At 51.9% G+C, this 14,343-nt stretch overlaps 1 long non-coding RNA gene across 1 annotated transcript; it reads right to left on the reverse strand.

The window, feature by feature from the left end:
- Positions 1–11,594: 11,594 nt before the first annotated feature.
- Positions 11,595–13,412, reverse strand: LOC120712011. Its single transcript, XR_005690586.1, has 3 exons — positions 12,328–13,412; positions 12,013–12,059; positions 11,595–11,923 (listed from the first exon to the last, which is right to left on the reverse strand). It is a non-coding gene; the product is annotated as an uncharacterized LOC120712011 (long non-coding RNA).
- Between the last annotated feature and the right edge of the window lie 931 nt (positions 13,413–14,343).

Here is a 14,343-nt window from a genome sequence, read left to right on the forward strand (position 1 = left end):
TTGATCAACTTCAAAAATTATTTACAGGCTCCCAGCGCAAGCCCTCCAACAACCAGCAAGAGCAACCGATTAATTGCATATGCTCCTTCATCAGAGACTCCCCTCATCGGTCATGGTGCTCCAACCTTGGAGGACATCTTGGCCGGGAAGAAACGCAAACCCTCCAGTACCAAAGCAACAACTCGCATGGTACCTATGCAAGGTTCTTCGAGTCAACAGGTTCATCCATCGGTAGCACCATCATCGGCACAGGTTACCGATCTGCCGATTGTAGACATTTCTGATTCTTCACCCATAGGTAATCAACTAGCTCTCAACTCTTATGCCGGAATAATTTAAAATCTCCATTCCTGATCTCAAATGCATCATCAGCTGGAGAGCCTGCCGAGGACACGCATGATACTACTGGTGACCGGGCCATTGCAATGGGAGCAAAAGAAACTCCAAACAAATCACCACTGTCTTCTCCTTCAGCTTAGGTAACTTTATTCCAGCAACGCCTCCCTCTTTTTCAGGTTATTTTAAGATTACTAAAATTTGTCAACCATTTTCAGATCAAGATACTGTCCCCAGCACTTAAAAGAGCAAGAATGACTGATTCGACTTCTCAGGTAAAATCCCGACCTCTCATCTTGCGAGTCATTTTTTGATTCTAACAATTATTTTCAGGATATTGTCCTCAAGCAAACACTGGTTGGAGCCTTCAATCAGTCAATTACTTCAGTCCCTGATGTTTCTAATGTCGGAACCACCACTCTTTTGCCGATGACTACGCTGCTCCCTCCTCCTGGCTCAAATTTCGATGAAATAAACTTAAAGCAGGTAAGAATTTCATTTTAGCCGATTTCATGGTATCTTGAAATTTCCTTCAGCTAATCTTACTCTCTCTCCTTAGGCACAAGACTCCCTAGATAATAGTATGTTTTCCTTCTAAATTGGAGTCGCCTCTCAAGAAGGAGAACCATCATCGGCTGAATCGGCTGCAATATCAGAAAACGTTAGGATCAAACTTCAAGAAATTCTCTCCTTTTTGAATCAAGACATCGGCCAATTGGTTCAGGATGCTGAGCCGATTCATGCCATTCTAAAAACTTTGGAAGGCTAGTTCCCAGAACTGATCGAGGAAGCATTAACCCATGCAGCCTTCATCGAGAGCCGTCGAGTACAAGTCCTCAAGGCCCAGAAGCGTCTTGCTGATCGCTTTCAGCAAGAGCAGATTATCGAGCAAAAAGATGATCTCAAAAGCCTTGTAGACTCAATTCGCAGTGAGATTGATTCACTAAACCAGTCTCAAGCTGGTCTGAAGAAAACCAAAGACAGGCTGGAAGCCAAGCGCGACTTCCTCCTCCAAGAGCTCGACTGAGTCAACTAAGAGATTGCCAGCATAGACAATGATTTCTTATTGCTCTAACGTCGATGCATATCGCATCGGCCATGTACTGACCGATATGCTTGAGTTATAATCAGTCTTTCAATCTGTTTTTGCATATTATTTTTTTGCACTAAAGGCGATACTTCTCGTATCGGCTATAGCTCATAACCCAACCAATGCAATCATCCATCGTCTATGCGTCTACCCATATACTAGGGTAGTATTTCTTCAAATATTTCCCGTTAAGGGCTCTAAAAAATTCTTCTCCCTCGAGTGTTTCCAAAATATAAGCATTACCAGGAACACATCGATTTATCTTGTACGACCCCTCCCAAGTTGGTGACCATTTGTCGAACTTCGAATCTTTAGACCCTATCGTCTAGATCAATTTACACACCAAGTCTCCTTGGGAAAAACTCTTAACCTTCACATTTTTATCATACCATCTGGACACTCTAGCTTTATTTGCTTCAACATTTATAAGAACATTTAACCGATGACTAGTTACATCTTCTAAACCATCTTTCATCAAGGCTGAGTACTCATTGGTTGTTAGTTGATCTTGGAATGTCACACACCTAGAGCCCACTTTCAATTCCCAAGGAAGAACAGCCTCATGCCCATACACCAATTGATACGGACACACCTTGGTAGCACCATGACAAGCCATCCGATATGCCCACAGAAACTCGTTAAGTGTAGTATGCCATCGCCTTGGTTGCTCATCAATCTTCCTTTTGATCAACTTGATAATCTCTTTGTTAGATGCCTTTGCTTGACCACTAGCTTGAGCGTAATATGGAGAAGAATTTAATAATTTAATTTCCCATACTAGCAGCAAATTCCTCAAATTCACAAGTAAAGATAGTTCCCTGATCAGTTGTGATAGTTTGAGGAATACCAAATCGATAGAAAATATGTTCTTTGACAAATTCTACCATAACTTTGGATGTTACATTCTTAAGAGGAATTGCTTCAACCCACTTTGTAAAATAATCTGTTGCCACTAATATGAACTTATGGTTTTTACTAGATGGTGGATATATCTGGTGGATCAAGTCAATTTCCTATCCTCTGAATGGCCATGGTTTGATTATAGGATTCATAGACGACGCTGAAGCCCTTTGCACATTACCAAACTTCTGACACTCCTAACAACTTCTATAATATGCAAAGCAATCTTCTAAAAATACCCATTCCTCCTAATTACCCATTTTATTTTGAAAGCTGACGGATGAGATCCGCAAACACCTTCATGTATTTCATCCATCAAAACTTTGGAGTCTTCTTTACTAAGGCACTTTAGTAGTATTCATCAATCGTCCGATAGTATAATTCCCTTTCAAGCAACACATATTTAGTTGCTTGGAATCTAATTTTCCAATCCACGTTCTTGCTTGCATCACCTCGCCGAAGGACCCACCTCACCGGTAGAACAGAGATCCGACGCTGCAAGTATCGCTAGGAACCCCATCACACCAAGTAAAGGCACTCCCAAGAGGGAAAGCAAACTACCAAGAAAGGTGGGATTGAAAAACCAAACCGAAATGAGCTGGTAGACGAGCCGCCGGAGATGTCAAAGGAGAACACACCCTATCCACCCTCCTGACATCGATGGCACCGCCCACCGGAGCCGCTGCAATATTACACTCTTATGTTCTGCAGCTTTATTGAAGAAGATGCTGCTACAGAGGTAGACTCTCCTCACCATACGTCGGAGATCCGACGCCAGCAAGGAACAAAAGTCCTCAGAAGAACACATCGTCGTGGGGAACCAACCAAGCTACAAACTACAGCTCTAGGTAGTAGATATGGACAACCGACCACAATTCCTTACCAATTCCACTCCCTCCGATGCCTATGAGGGCACCAGAGGGAAGGAATTGGCAGGATCGAACCGGGATCGAGAACTTTTGTTGGCTTCGAACTATTGTAGCGAGAGGAAGAACGCTCGAGAAGGAAGACATCCCCACAAGGGTATGCATTATTTATTGAGAGTAAGAATCATTTCGATGTGGGCAGAAAAATCATTTGCCCACAGAGAGTAAATCATTTCGCCAAAAAATCATAGAATATCCCCCTTTTCTTATGCATTATTTATTGAGACTAGCAGTGCTCACATGTTTTAAAATTAAGAGATTTCTAGCATAGGTCCACATGCGGCATGTACATATTTTAAAAAATTCAAAAAATAAGACCTTATATTTAAAACAGTGATTGATATGTGACAATTATATAAACAACCTAGGAAATAAGATTTTTAGATTAATTAACCAACAATTTAGCTTAAATCATTATCCATACCATAACTATTTTCATCCACACATTATATTATATGTATCTTTAATAAGGTTGTGTGTTGTGTCCATCCAACAAATCATACAGCACAAAATTGAAAGAAAGTCAAAACAAGAATCACACAATATTGTAATGTTAGGCTGAGTGGATGCTAGTTGATCTCACGTGCGAGGCAAAATGATGCGGTGATAAACTTGAGAGGTGACAACTTAACCTGCAAAAATGTCATTCTATCCATACATGATTCCATAAGCCTAACAGAACTCTCATTACCTTTTGCCCTTGGCTCTTCCTGCCATCTAAAAGAAGTATGTCAAATTCTTGATCTTGTAATTACAGATACATATAGAATTTAAAAATCGTAGACTGCAGATCTTGCTCACTTTAGAAAAGATAAATAATATTTGTTACATGGTATATTTAAAATGGCATTCCTTTGTAGCCTGTACATCCTTGCCAAAACCTCAAAAAATATTGCATGATCATTATAAGCCTTAAACAGGCAAATGTTTGGTAAACATGCATCCCTCTTATATCTAATACAGGCTTATTTTAGCACACCTAGCCTTTTTTTTATTTGAATTGCTTGCTACAGCAATTGTGGTCTGTAACTGTCTAAAATTTATGAAAGAAGACATGTCAATCCAATTAAAAAAGGCAAAAAAAATTCAGCAACACACATATACAACGTTGGAGGCAGCTTAAAGTATGTAATTTTGGTTTAGGCAAAGAATCCATGATTGCTCTGAATATCCACTGCAAAATCTACTTCATATGGCAAGAAAGTATTAACTAATTTGACATACCAACATTTTAGTGTTTGATTTAACTCAAGCCTGGATCTATTTTAGAAAGCATTGCATATCTGTTTTAGAAAGCCTGGATCCATAACTCTTTGATACAATATTATAAAGAAACATAAATCATACAGCAGTTGAGATTAGATTGAAAATCAAATCCTGGCATTGTGCCATAATAATGTTATTAAATAAACTTGTACTTCAGGTCTTGGATATATTAAGAAAAACTCTGTGATGCTATCAGTTTCAGACACATGCAGTGATGTTATCAGTTTCAAACAAAAATGCAAGCATTATTATCGCCTAGCAGATAATTCACATTGTTTACCATTGCCACACCCAACTTGACACAACCATCATTTGGATACGCCAGAATCTTTGAATGGAATATGTATGAGGCTACGAGCAACTTTAAATGGATCAGTCATAAAACATATGAAGGTGAAGGATGGTCGCCAGCCTTCTATGCAGCAGGAGCAGCTTCTCCAAGGATGGTGACACCAATCAAGATGGGGATGACAAACACCATTAGTTGAAAAGCTACAAGAATATATTCAGAAGGCTGCAACCTTTTAATTGCACAAACAAAGCAGGGGGCAATTCGTTTGTACCTTGAGAAGGGCGGCATCAGGGACTAACAGGTTCTGCTGAGGATGGAGGATGCTGCGGCCACTGGGGTAATGGTGATTACCACATCTCTTCCCTAATATGCATTACAATATTTAGCCCGCACAAAACTTCATCCTCCGTATTTGCTTGCTGAAAAAAGACCATGGTCAACAACAGATTCATACTGCCGAAAAAATTGTTGGCACTCCCTCACACACACAACACCCTCTTGCTTGCAGGTGAAAGAAGAAGATGAGAGAAAGAAGAATGACTCAGGAAGAGCACACGAAGTGGAGCTGCTTAATTCTCCCGAGCTGCAGCTGCTCTCCATTTATAGCCAAAGCTAGTCAAGGTAAGTTAATTTACAAGGCATGGCTCTATAGTGCCCAGCCACCTCTAGCCACTACTTGCTACTGCTACCTTGCTGCTACTTGCAGCTACTACTATACATAATAGTCACTTGCCGCCCAAAATTCAAGTGGCAGCCATGACCAGGGGGACAGGAGCAAGAGCTCCCATCAGCTATGAAAGGTACAAGCTAGAGCATGGTGATTATCTAACAATTCTTCCCCTAATCGCATTACTCTTGCTTGATCTCCTCAACCACAATCTTGGTCCACAACTCTGTGAGTCGAATGCGCCCAAGTGGCTTGGTGAGGATGTCCCCGAGCTGTCGAGCAGTCTCGACATGCTCGAGCTTGATCTGTCCACCATCGACGCAGTCACGGATGAAGTGATACTTGGTGTCGATGTGCTTGCTCCGGTCGTGGTGGACGGAGTTCTTTGCTAAGGCAATGGCGGACTGATTGTCCACCATCAGGACGGGTGCCCGAGCTTCTTCTCCGGTGAGCTCAGCCAGCAGCCGCCCCAGCCAAACTCCCTGGCAACATGCCGTCGCCGCCGCAATGTACTTTGCCTCACAAGTGCTCAGCGCGACGACCTTCTGTTTCATCGATTGCCAGGAGATCGGGCACGCTCCAAGCAAGAAAAGCACGCCAGTCGTGCTCCTTCGTCCATCAACGTCGCCCGCCATGTCGCTGTCGCTGAACCCGATCAGCTACAGCTTTCCTCTGCTCCTCCTTGGGTAGACGAGCCCGTAGTCGCTCGTCCCTGCCACATAGCGGAGCAGATGTTTGACTGCGGCGAGGTGATCCTCCCGCGGCTCCGCCACGAACCGGCTCACGTACCCCACGGCGAACCCAATGTCCGGCCGCGTGTGCGTGAGGTAGCGCAGCGCGCCAACGATGCTCCGGTAGCTCGTGGCGTCCACCAAGGGGGCAGTGCTGTCCTTTGACAGCTTGATCTTCTCCATGGGCGTTTGACATGCCCTGTACTCGCCCATCCCGCTCCGCTCCAGTAGCTTCCCAGCGTAGGAGCTCTGGCGGAGCGTGATGGTGTCCCTCCCCTGCTCCACCTCAATGCCGAGGTAGTAGGTGAGCAGGCCAAGGTCTGACATGCGGAACATCGACTTCATCTTCTCCTTGAACGCGTTGATGTCCCGCTGCTCTGCGCCGGTGACGATGAGATCGTCGACGTACACGCCGACGATCACCAATCCTCCCTTCGACCGGCGCGTGTAGAGGGCGTGCTCGGTGGCGCACTTAGTGTAGCCGAGCAACGCGAGGCTGGCGTCGAGCTTGATGTTCCACGCGCGCGGCGCCTGACGCAGCCCGTACAAAGCCTTGCGCAGGCAGAGCACCCTGTGCTCCTCGCCGGCGATGACGAATCCCGGCGGCTGCTGCACGTACACCTCGTCGAGCTTCCCGTTGAGGAACGCCGACTTCACGTCCAAATGATGGACTTTCCAGCTCCTCGACGCCGCCAGCGCCAACAGCAGGCGCACAGACTCCATGCGCGCCACCGGCGCAAAGACTTCCTCGAAGTCGATGCCCTCGCGCTGCACGAATCCCTTAGCGACAAGCTGTGCCTTGTGCCGCACCACCTCGCCGCGCTCGTTCCGCTTCACCTTGAACACCCACTTGAGCCCGATTGGCCGGCAACCGGCCGGCGGATCCACCAGCTCCCATGTGTGGTTCTCCTCCACCGCCGCCATCTCTTCCAGCATCGCCGCCAGCACTCCTCCTGCTCTGCTGCGGCTTAGCTTGGCGGCTCCTCTGCGCTGCCCAGATGCAGCTCGAGGTCGTCCAACACCCGGGCCGCCTGCCCTGGCGGACTGGAATCGCCAACGAGGTCGTCCACCGCGCGGAACCGAAGTGGCTCGCCGGAGTACTCGGCGTCGGCGTTCGTGGAGGCGCTCGGAGGAGGCGTGACGAAGCGGATCGGCGTCGCAGAGCCCGGTGTCGGTGCCGGAGGTGGGGCCGGCGTTGCGTGCCCCGTAGGCGAATGCGGAGCCGGCTCAACTTCCCCTGTTTCCGAAACAGGGAAGGCTGGAGCAGGGGAGCCGCCGCCTGGGCTTGCCGCCGCCGCACCTGGAACAGGGGAGCCGCCACCTGGGCTCACCGCTGCATCCCCGTCGGCGTCCACCGCGTCCAGGACCTCCATGTGCTCGATGACGAAGTCCCTCCAGGCTCCGCGCACTGCTTCTCCCTCGCCGGACTCCTCCCAGCTCCAGCTCGCCACCTCGTCGAAGATGACATCGCGGGACACCACCACGCGCCGCCCTTGCGGATCGTAGAGCCGGTAAGCCTTGCTTCCGCGCTCGTATCCCAGGAACACCATGGGTGTGCTCCTGTCCTCCAGCTTGGAGAGGTTGGGCTTCGTCTTCTTCACGTGCCTGATGCAGCCGAACGTCCTGAGGACTGGAATCGCCAACGAGGTCGTCCACCGCGCGGAACCGAAGTGGCTCGTCGGAGTACTCGGCGTCGGCGTTCGTGGAGGCGCTCGGAGGAGGCGTGACGAAGCGGATCGGCGTCGCAGAGCCCGGTGTCGGTGCCGGAGGTGGGGCCGGCGTTGCGTGCCCCGTAGGCGAATGCGGAGCCGGCTCAACTTCCCCTGTTTCCGAAACAGGGAAGGCTGGAGCAGGGGAGCCGCCGCCTGGGCTTGCCGCCGCCGCACCTGGAACAGGGGAGCCGCCACCTGGGCTCACCGCTGCATCCCCGTCGGCGTCCACCGCGTCCAGGACCTCCATGTGCTCGATGACGAAGTCCCTCCAGGCTCCGCGCACTGCTTCTCCCTCGCCGGACTCCTCCCAGCTCCAGCTCGCCACCTCGTCGAAGATGACATCGCGGGACACCACCACGCGCCGCCCTTGCGGATCGTAGAGCCGGTAAGCCTTGCTTCCGCGCTCGTATCCCAGGAACACCATGGGTGTGCTCCTGTCCTCCAGCTTGGAGAGGTTGGGCTTCGTCTTCTTCACGTGCCTGATGCAGCCGAACGTCCTGAGGAAGGACACGTCCGGCTTCCTCCCGTGCCACGCCTCGAACGGCGTCGTGCCGTCCAGGCTCTTGGTGGGCGCGCGGTTCAGGATGAACACCGCCGTGCTCACCGCCTCGCCCCAGAACGCCGCCGGCATCTTCTTGGCCTTCAACATGCTCCTGGCCATGCCGACCACTGTCTGGTTCCTCCTCTCGACGACGCCGTTCTGCTGCGGCGAGTATGGCGCCATGAGGTGGCGTTCCACACCATGTCTGGCGCAGTAGAGGCCGAACTCGACCGATGTGAACTCGCCGCCGCGATCCGTCCGCCGCACGCGCAGCTTCTTCCCCGTCTCTGTCTCCACCTGCGCCTGGAACACCTTGATGACCGTCGGCGCCTCATCCTTGCTCGACAGGAGGTGCAGCCACATGAAGCGGCTGCAATCATCCACCAGGAGCAGGATGTAGCGCCGCCCGCCGTGCGTTGCCGGCGTGATTGGCCCGTAGAGGTCGCCATGGACGAGCTCGAGGACGTCCCCGGCACGGTAGCTCGCCTTCTTGGGGAACGGCAGCCTCCTCTGCTTCCCGGCAAGGCAGCTGTCGCAGAGCTCGCCGGCGTGCTCGATCAGCGGCAGCCCGCGCACCATGCCTTGCCGCGCCATCCGCGCCAGAGCATCGAAGCTCAGATGGCCGAAGCGCGCTTGCCAGCACCACGCCGCGTCATCGCACCGTGCCGCCAGGCACACCGGGCGCGCAATGCGCAGCGCCAGGGTGTAGAGCCGGTTCCTGCTCCGCTCCACCTTAGCAAGCAGCTTCCGCTCTCGGTCCCTGATCCGGAGCACGCCGCCGTCGATCAGCACCTGGCAGCCTCGCTCGTCGAGCTGGCCAATGCTGACGATGTTGCTCCGGAGCTTGGGGATGTAGTACACATCCGTCAGCGCCTTGTGCTCGCCGGCCTTACACTGGAACACGACCGTGCCGCGCCCCCGGATGTCGACGCCGGAGTTGTCCCCGAACTTTACGGTGCCGACGACTCCGGTGTCGAACTCGGAGAAGGCCGCGCGGTTCCCGGTCATGTGGTTGCTCGCGCCGGTGTCGAGGTACCACATCTCCTCTGCCTCCTCTGCTCGCCCGAGGTTGACTCGCGCGCGCGGCTCGTCGAGCTCGACGTGCCCGCCGCGGTCCTCTGCCTCGGTGTTGATGGCGCAGACCTGCGCCATGAGCAGCGCAGGCTCTTCCTCGTCATCCTGGGTGAGATGCGCCCGCTCCTGGCGTCGCGGCTCCAAGCAGTCGCGGGCCCAGTGCCCGATCTTGCCGCAATTGCGGCAATGATCCTTGTCGGCGACGTGGTCGCCGCCTTCCTTGTCGCCGCCATCCACCTTCCATCGCGGCTTGCCGCGCGCGCCGCCTCCGCGCGAAACAGAGGAGCCTTCCCCCTGCTTCCTCTCGCGCAGGCGCACCGCCCACTGCTCCTCCGTGAGTAGCAGCCGGCCGCCGGCGGTCGTGCGGGCGGGGGCCTCCGCGCGATCCTCGACCGCCTTGAGCCGCCGATTACGTCCTCGATCGAGAGCGTGCTCATGTCGAGCAGCGTCTCGATCGAGAGCGCGATCTTCGCGAACCAGGGCGGCACGACCCGCAGGTACTTGGCCACCGCCGCCTCCTCGCCGATGTCGACGCCGACCTGCGCTAGCTGGCTCACCAGAGAAGTGAGCCGCAGCGCAAAGTCCTCGATGGCTTCGCCATCGCAGAACGCGATAGCCTCGTACTCCCGCCTGAGCTGCTGCGCCTTCACCTTGCGCACGCGGTCGCCGCCCAGCCGCATCGTCTCCAAGCTCTCCCAGGCCTCCTTGGCGGAGTCCTTGGCGCCGAGCGGGACGACGTACTCTGCCGGCACGGACTTGAGGATGGCCTCCATGGCCGACTGATCGTCTTCTTCGTCGGCGGTGCCCACGGTCACCGCCGCCCACAGGCGCCTCGCCTTGAGCATCACCTTCATCAGCACCACCCACTCAACGTAGTTCGTGCGAGTGAGCATGGGGTACTGCGCGCCGCCGACGTCCCGCACCGTCTTCTTCACGACATACGTCGTCTGGCACCCACGACCACGCTCCTGAGAACGCCCGCGCCCATGCTCACGATCCAGGGAAGCCATGGCCACCAGGCTCTCAACTCAAGCTCTGAATACCACTTGTTGGCACTCCCTCACACACACAACACCCTCTTGCTTGCAGGTGGAAGAAGAAGATGAGAGGAAGGACTCAGGAAGAGCACACGGAATGGAGCTGCTTAATTCTCCCGAGCTGCAGCTACTCTCCATTTATAGCCAAAGCTAGTCAAGGTAAGTTAATTTACAAGCATGGCTCTATAGTGCCCAGCCACCTCTAGCCACTACTTGCTACTGCTACCTTGCTGCTACCATAGTCACATAGTTCCCGGGTCGACCGGGTCGTGGATCGGGGTCGAGGATCGAGAGTCGAATGTGTATAAAAATGCGGGTCGAAGGGAGTAGTTTGGAACGAATGAACCCGATTAATCCGGGTCGACCCTCTGGGTCGATGACACAAGTCACGTAGATCTCATATGTCCTACAATTAGAGATGTGTGGTCTGACAAAGATATAAAAGCAAAAAAGGAGAGAAAAGAAACTTGGGCTGCCCATGTTGGCCCAAATAGCCCATTACTCATCTAACGTAACCCTATCTTTGAGTCGCTGGCTGCTACACGTCGCATGCTGCAGCCGCCGTCGCCATCTCTTTCCTCCCCGTTATGCCTCTGCTCTGCACCGCTTTCACCAATATGGTAGCTGACTGCAGCATCTGGCACCATCCGAGAACAAAATTGGTAGTCCATGGCTCTCTCATGCCTCCGCAGTCCGCACTCCACCAGCGAGACCCGCCGGCATGGTTCGTCATCTGCGCTCTACTAGGAGGCCGGCCGTGTGCGCTCCGGTGGTGAATCGGGACGTGAACCAGCTAGAATTGGGTCGACGACCCTGGTCGTCCCCGACCCTCGATTTGGGACGACGTTCCCGGGTCGAGGAACGTGAGGTCGACCCCGAATCTGGTGACTATGGCTGCTACTTGCAGCTACTACTATACATAATAGTCACTTGCCGCCCAAAATTCAAGTGGCAGCCATGACCAGGGGGACAGGAGCAAGAGCTCCCATCAGCTATGAAAGGTACAAGCTAGAGCATGGTGATTATCTAACAAAAATTACCTCTTACCATTGAACACAGACCAATGTTGAAACTGAATGGTTGCTGCCTAGGGTCCTTGGTGCTGGAAGAAACAAAACCTAACAGAGTGATTTCCCATATTGATAAGAAAAGAAAGTACTAATTATTCCATAATGCTTCCAAATTTTAATCCACGAGCTCTATCCTTTCTGCCACCAACGCACCTCCAACAATAACAACTTGCTAGTAGGAGTGAGAAGAATCCATCATTACATACTGAAAATATATAGAGATCATATTAAATAGAAGAAGCAAGCTTTTACCCATCCATTTGTTTTCAGAACCATAACATCTACATCAGACCATTTGGAATCATCAGTCACTAATTAAAAAGATTTTGGAGCAATCATGTCAGATAATAAAGCCACGTGAATTGCTCACCTTTGATGGTTGACCTGGGGTTAACGAAAGAAGCTGACACATCCTAGCTGCAAATCAAGATCAACATTTTCAAATCTGGGTTTAATGGTTGACACTTTCGATGTACGTGAACAATATATCCCTCTCTCTCAAACCATTAACAAACTGCATTAAATTTCAAAGCTGACAAAAAATATACCTTTTTATTAATCCACCACAGATCCATTTTGTTAAGAAACTCAAATTGTCATTATATATTCCATATTTCTAATCAAATATATCTCTTATCTAAATGGCAAATAAACTATGATTACTGCAAGTTATTTAGTTTCTAACCTCGCTGGAATTCCACCGTCATTGGAGAGTGGAGACCACTTGGAGCGGCCATGAATTGCATAAAGCGCCTGTTGAAAGATCAATATCAAAAGATATGTAAATCTCTCCGCTGGTCAGTTTGTATGCATATGCAGTATCATCTCATCTCTACAGCCTTCATCTCATCTGATGTCTAATGTCACACTATTTGAACAAGTGAACATGTTACTCCATAAGAAACATTTTGACGCAACCATTTTATATCAAAAATAAAACATCAAAACATTTTGACTTGCACGCAAGAAAATGCTAGCAAATGCCGGAGTGGGAGGCGGCCGTGTTGCAGGGGTGGCGCCCGCGGCTTGCCGGGAAGGGCGCCGGCGGCCGCGTCCTCGCTGGACTGTGGCCCCACGCGACGCCGACGAGGAGGCGCGACCGTGCGAACAGGCGGAGGCGGCACCCATAGCATGCCGGGGAGGCCGGAGGCAGCCGCTTGTTGTACGAGCGGCGGACCATGGCCCGCCCAACACCGGCGAGGAGGCGAGGGCAGCGCGCCCGCAGCCCACGCGATGGGCTTCGTGGTCCGGTGCGGCGGCGTGGTCGCGGGCCGCGACGGGCGGTCCCGCAGAAATGGATGGATGCGACGCCGTCCCGCAGATGGATGGGCTCGACGGCGGTCCGTCCCGCAGATGGATGCGACGCCGCGGCAGAGGGAGGATCGGAGCGGATCGTCCACGCCTCGCCGAGCGCCGCCGCCACAGATCCGCGCCGCCGTCGTAGATCCAAGCCGAGCGCCGCAGGGGGAAGGGAGAGGTGCGGCCGGCCCAAGCTGCTCCTCTTCCCGCTACCGCCATGGACGCGGCGGCCTCCTCCGGCCGTCGTCGCTGCCACGCGCCGGCCCGCCCGCGTGCGCGCCCGCCGAGGCAGGGACGGGCGCCCGCCCGCGCGCACGGAGCTCCGCCGCTGGGGGGCAGGGGCGGGCGCAGCGAGCTCCACGGGGAGGCAACCTACCGGGGAGGAGGGGCGCTCGACCGTGGCCGTGGGGTGGGGGAGGCGGGCGGCGGGCGGCGCGCAGGGCCAGGCGCCTAGGCGCAGGAGGCCGCGGTGATTGGCAATTGACGCTGGCGCCTGGCCCGGTTTCTCGCAGCGCAACTAGCGTAAATTTTATTTGCAAATCTCTTTACGGATGAATATAATTTTTCGCGACGAATCTAATGACGATAATTAATTGATGGTTAGCTACAGTAATACTACAGTAACCAACCTCTAATTATGTAGTTAAAGACCTCATTAAATTCATCTCGCGAAATAGCGCAAAGCTGTGGAGTTAATTTTATAAACTAACTTTATTTAGCATATTTAATTATTGATCAAACTTTGTGCTCCTTGTGCTAAACAACCAAACAGGGCCAGGGTAAGGGTAGCGTGGGGTAAGGAGACGACGCGCGGAAATTTCGGGTGGATACAAGTGAACCAATCACCAAAATTACAGCGTGGGTATAGGCGGGTGGATAGAAGTGGGTGTGGTGAAAAAAAAAAAACAGGCTAAAGTGCGGGAAACATTTTAGAAACTACAGCTTTTTTCTCACCATCCAGATTTTCATGTCCACTTTGCTTACAGGTGGGAACAGCAAGTGAGAATGTAAGAGATAGGTAATTTTTTAGTGGAAGGTGACTTTAAAAATCATGGATCCTTATAATAGATAAATAGATATAGATAGATAGAAATGCAAAAAAAAGTGAGAAATTCACAAAATCCAACAGACCCATGTCTTCGTGTGGGCCGACAAAGCCCGGCCCAATTCGCTACTACTCCAACCTCTATATTACCTCCCGACGAGCCTAGGGTTTTGCTTGTCTCCTCTCTCCACACGACTTGCTCGGGCCGCCGCCGCCGACGTCGTCGCAGCAGTCACCGTGACCTGCAACCAGAGAAAGGTTCGTGCCCTCTGATCAATCTCGTTCAACTGGTCTTTTCGTATCCCGGTGCTGGCCGTAGTTGGTTTGTTCATTTGTGGCGGATCCAGAATTTGGGAG

Source organism: Panicum virgatum, chromosome 6K (genome assembly GCF_016808335.1).
Source record: "Panicum virgatum strain AP13 chromosome 6K, P.virgatum_v5, whole genome shotgun sequence".
Classification (NCBI taxonomy): Eukaryota; Viridiplantae; Streptophyta; class Magnoliopsida; order Poales; family Poaceae; genus Panicum; species Panicum virgatum.